The sequence below is a fragment of the Cardiocondyla obscurior genome, linkage group LG09 (genome assembly GCF_019399895.1).
Source record: "Cardiocondyla obscurior isolate alpha-2009 linkage group LG09, Cobs3.1, whole genome shotgun sequence".
Taxonomy (NCBI): Eukaryota; Metazoa; Arthropoda; class Insecta; order Hymenoptera; family Formicidae; genus Cardiocondyla; species Cardiocondyla obscurior.
In genome coordinates, this window is record NC_091872.1 from 67311 (window position 1) to 73310 (window position 6000).

Here is a 6000-nt window from a genome sequence, read left to right on the forward strand (position 1 = left end):
CGGAATCGCTGATGCAGCTATAGGACTCCAGAGAGAATTAAAAATGGTTATTTGGCAATGTAATAACATTTCAAAAATATGCCAATCCCAGAAATCATTGCTGCTAGCCGAAGCAAAACTAGATAAAGTAAGACAATATCAAAATCGCATAGGCGAACTGTTAAAGAAATCAAGATCGCGAAGAGCTCCGTTAGAATTTATTGGAGAAATTAGTAAAATATTATTTGGCACAATGACGTTGGAAGATGCCAATCATATAAATGAAGCATTGAAACATATAGAAAGTAAAACTGATGATCTTGCTGCCCTATTCATAAACCAAACGATAGCAATCAAGACGAGGTTCGGAGAATTACAGAACGTGACTTCGAAAATTAAACAACAAATGATTGCGATGAACCGCCGCATAAGTGAAAGAATATTAAATCTTACAAATGAATATGCAAAAATTGAAATTAATGAATATTTTCATCAAGCAGTTGTAAATATTAATGACGCAATTTTAGAACATGAATTAAATATAAATACTCTTATTGATGGAATACTTTTTGGAAAACAAGGATTAATACATCCTCGAATAATACCTCCACAACAATTAATACAAAATTCTAAGGCAATCAGGGAACGAGTTCCACACGAAGAATTTCCCGTAGCAATAAATGAAGAAGGAATGGATCGATTAATTAAAATATCAAATTTACAAATTGCATATATTAAAAACCGATTAATCTACGCATTACATATACCATTAATAAGCCCAGGGAAATATAAATTATATAAAGCCGTACCATTACCGGCAAAACAAAATCTGGATGGAGACAAATATGCTACAATAAAACCGAATACAGAATATATTGCAATAAACGAAGACTCTGATAGCTACTATGAGTTAGAAAAAGAAGACTTGGAAAAATGTTCAACCACGAGTTCTACTTTAATATGCCCCGCTACATCTCCTTTAAGAAAGATAAGACAGACGCCCAGCTGCAACATCAACTTGATGCTTAATAGAAAATTAATATTAAATCAATGTAACATAATATTGCAGGAATTACAAGAGACATACTGGAAAGTTCTTGATACTCCAGGAAATTGGATTTTTAGTGCCAAGGGAGAAGAAGAAATACGAATTGAATGCGCCGGTTTTAGAGACCATGCAATTATTGAAAACTGTGGAACAATAACAATACAACCAGGTTGCAAAATTAAAGCAAAAACCGCCACGATGAGTCACCCGTCTACTCAAGCAACTAAATTTCTACATCATTACACACCATCTAGCAACCTCAGCATTCTGCAATTGTATGAACCAACGCGTGAAAAATTTAATATTAATTTAACGGAAACTACAGATGAAATATGGGTGTCAGATCATAGCAATATAGAAGCAACGCTTAATGATATTATTCAAAAAGCTCAACAACTTAGAGAAAGAAAAATTCAAGAATGGAAAACTACTGCCTACAGCACCGTCGCCTGCAGCATTGGAGTACTAGGAATCATAATCTTTATCTTCTCCTTGACCTGTCGGACCCCATGTGTGGGCAAGACCCTGAACCGTCTTTTCCTAGAATTTTGCCGCAGGGGAAGAACTGAAAGACCGACACCACACCCCGCAGCTAGCTATATAAACCTAAACCCTGAGATCCCCCAGGAACAGTCGAACCAAAAGAGTGCTGAAGCCACGACGGTCGAATCAAAGTTATAAATAAAAAAAAATATATATATTTTATTTTACCGGAAGCAGTAAGTGACTGAAGCAAATAAGATTTAAAATTAAGACTAATCCTTTGGTTCCGTCACTTTTAGGAAATTTTTATATGAATCGCCAAGAAGCGAGCCGACACTGGAGAAGAATAACGGATAGGATCCGAAGAAGTATCCGACCCAGGAATCAACCCATTATGTCATCGCATCAAGAATCAGACGTCGGGCCAACGGACCCGTACGTATTTCATTCACCGGCCAGACAGCCTGACGCCCCAAGTGCTTATCAGTACGAAGAACCGGTAGTGCAACGATCCCGGACACCAGAGCTCATTCGAGAAATACTCGATGAGATAAGGAGGCTTCCGGATACGGAACAGGAAGACAATGTGAGCACGCAGACAAACTATGACAACGAGGGATACATCGCGATGCGCCCTGTTGGGATAGCGTCCCCGGTGCGACCGAGGGAACCATCCCCGGAACCATCGATTGCTACGCAGACAACGCGGGCACCGGACTCCCCTCGGGACGATTACATAAACGACAGGCCAACCTATATGGAGCATGTGAGGGACCGGGATCACACCACAAGAGTTCCTCAGGGATCCCCGCCACTGCCACAGCCGACGCACGTGCAGGTACCCCCGTATTATAGAGATTATTTACATTTTAACGCGATGCCGGCATACAATTTAGTCTGTCATTCGGCTTGGTATATACAAGTCGAAAATTATATGGTGATGTGCCCGCAGTGCGCTACTGCAGAGCATATATTTTGCGCTCCTGACAGACCAAACACAACTTTCCGACAATTTCATGCAATCTCACGAAATTTACAACATACTACTATGCACTGTGGTAGATGCTACCGATTGATTATTCAAACGCGACGAGCGATCGATTGTTACACTTGTCGTACTTATGTAATTCAACATTATTACGGAATCGAACGAATGATTTATCATTTGATTTGCGACTTAATCATTTCACAACAAAATGTTCCAACTTAAAATACAATTACAAACGTATGAGAATTATAAAACCTATTAATCCTTAATTATAAGTATATGCTATTAATCCTAAAAAAAAAAAGAAAAATATATAACACCATATAATATAAAAAAAAAAACCTATCTTTATATAACAATATTACAAATGGTCAATTAACTGGCCAAGGCTTATTATATTAATTAAACACGCTTATATTATAAAAACAAATGTATTTTATAGTATTATATATACATTATCACTAATATAACATTAAAAAGTTGTTATAGTTGTAGTAGTAGTAGCAGTATGCGTTCATCTTGGTGATGGGATATACTAAAATAGATAGAAATATATATATATTATAAAGTAAATAAAAATAACATTTATATAACTGCTATACATTTATAACATACCTTATTAATCAACCAAGCTATTCCACTAATAAACCTACAATAAAACAAAAAAAAAGCATTAATAAATACAATAACTCCTAACCTTAATCCAAGCTTAATAGAATTTAAATACTATATACTTATCTAATACTGGTGATGGAAAAATGAAATTGTTCCACAAAGAGCCACCTCCAAAATGTTCAACCTAGAATAGAAAATATCATAATTAAGAATACATTAAATTTATATACTTTAAATACATACATATAGAACATACATACCTAGTAATTTGGTATAAGGGGAACATTGTACGCTTTATTAAATACCCTGAAACATATAAAGTAGTTAGACTTTGTAAAATACAATTAAAACTTTGCTATAATAAATCATTATTACATACCATTGAAAATCAGCTATACTAACTCCATAATAATATAATCCTTTATTCAACTCTGCGATCGACTGATCCTACTGCTATCCTGAAACATATATAAATAATTAAACAAAATACTTTAACAAATATATACAAAAACATAACCTTACTTAAAGTTCGGAGGCCGAACTTCCCCATGAAGGGAGATGTCACATCCTGCGACGACTAGGAGACGTTTTATTAACACGGGTAAAAACTTCACCACCGGCGAAAATTTTTCAAAAATCATATTATTAAAAATAATTCTACTACACCAACTACACCGGCATTCATAAATTTCACCACTTGTAGTACAGTCACTCGACAAATCTTTAAAGAGACACAAGCGACATCTACAATAAGTCCGTTTTAAGTCAAGTCCAGAGCCAACCAATCATAACCTGACCCATTAAATTTACTCTAACTACACTCAATTACACATGTAGACCCAAGAAACCGACATTTTGTGACAACTCCTACTAACAAATCTTATGAACAATTATTAACTATTGAAAATAAAACTTATAACAATGATATATAAATAAAAAATATATAGAAACATGTTCTTCTGTCTTACGGTAACAACATACGTAAAAATAACAGTTTCATAATAAGACATTTTTTAATATCAATTGTTATAAACAATTAAAATTATATATAAAATATAAAAACTGTGATGGCTATCAATCTTGTTGTTAAAAATACAAAAACTTTTGTATATACCATTTTTTCGGTATCTGTAATAGTTTCCGAGATATAAAAATTTCCTGAATTTGAATCTCTCAGTTCAACTTTTCTCTTATGAAACTAAGGAACCACAAATCAAATCGTATAAAAATAAAATAAAATATAAAAAACAATATAACTGATAGAAAAAATTATATAGCTGTATTCGTCTCTCTCTATAGAAACAGAATATATGAAAATAATCACACCATTATTAAATAATAATATATATATAACTTATAATATATAACTTTTGATAATAAACCATAAACAATATTAATTATAATTTTTTTTGAAAAGCCTATAAGACCTATAATAACTTTTATTATAACATTTTCTATATAAAATCAAAAACCTAATTTATAAAAAGAATTAAAGGAAAAGTCACCCGTTATAAGGCAAAAGTCCCAGTAAGTGCCAATGTACATACATATATATCTGCGTCTAACGGTAATTACCGGGACCACAAGTTTAACCCTTAATATTTTTAAAAATAATAATCATAAAAATATGCTGATTAATTTAAATTAAACCTTGAACCTTTTCCTTTAAAACCATACCCTAATAATAATTTTTACTCACCTTGCATACCTAATTAATTTAAATAATACCCGGAGTCAATCGGTCCTCGAACCATATATATAAATGTACGTACAAAGACTTAGCCGCGAGAATGGTAAAGGCATAGGACTTAGCCGCGCGTACTCTTGTCTTTTCATCTATAAAAATTACTAAGTATGAATTTCGAGACGGACTTAGCCGCGAAAATGAACGATGGACTTAGCCGCACAGACTATACGATGGACTTAGCCGCGTGAGCTCTCTTATAGAACTTAGACTCTCGATCAACCAACATAAAATTAAAAATTTAATAATTTTTACTTTTTGTTATATACGTTCTAAAGAGCCTTAAATAACTAATAACAAACCCTTATAAACCATTTCTTAATCTGCCTTAGTTTTGGACTTATAAATTTTTAAAGTTACCCACTCATGTTCTCCTGATACATCAGCCGCGTAAAATCCTTAATAATTATTAAACCATTAAAGATCAAGCCATATCCTCTTAGATGTGAAGAGCCCTATGATTTTCCATCTAAAAAACCCATATAGACTTATACCTTTGTGGGCATTAATAGTATATTGTTATAAATAAATTAAATTTAATAACCATTAACACGCAAATTTTATAACGCTAAATCATACTTCCCTATGAATTATTAACGTATACTAAATATCTTTTCTTAATTTTTATTAGTTTAGCAGCTACGAATTTTTAAACTTTTACTCTTACCCATACATACATACATTTCAACACACGTACAGAGAGAACTCCCTTTATTTGCAACATTTCAAGAACTTATAATTATATTTGTATTAAGAGTAAATAAATATTCAAATTAACTTTTATAAAAGTTATTCTTTATTAATTAATTATTAAATTTGTTATAAACAAATTAAACAAGTACATTATTTTCAAATTCTGTTCCGTACATCCTTCGGCATTTGCAAAATTACCCCAAATCCATATATTATACTTTCTTCTACTCCTCATAGATTCCGAGATATAGGAATTTTACAAACTCCGATAATTTGAAGAACTGGAATACCTTTTTGCTGAAAAACAAGAGATACAAAAGTTAATAAAAGACCTTTTAAATTATAAAATATTAATAAACTATTAATTTATTTATAAAGTAATTGAATAAAGGAATAAAAATGGTTCTATAAATAAACTTTCTTAATTAGTTAATTATCCAAATTGTTATA

General features: G+C 32.2%; 1 long non-coding RNA gene across 2 annotated transcripts; it reads right to left on the reverse strand.

The window, feature by feature from the left end:
* Window positions 1-2897: 2897 nt before the first annotated feature.
* LOC139105367 (uncharacterized) lies at window positions 2898-4314 on the reverse strand. 2 transcript variants are annotated; one of them, XR_011546175.1, is made up of 5 exons: window positions 3636-4314; window positions 3493-3571; window positions 3374-3419; window positions 3114-3297; window positions 2898-3033 (listed from the first exon to the last, which is right to left on the reverse strand). It is a non-coding gene; the product is annotated as an uncharacterized lncRNA (long non-coding RNA). The 2 variants fall into 2 exon arrangements; XR_011546174.1 differs by lacking the exon at window positions 2898-3033 and having other exon boundaries at window positions 3052-3297.
* Between the last annotated feature and the right edge of the window lie 1686 nt (window positions 4315-6000).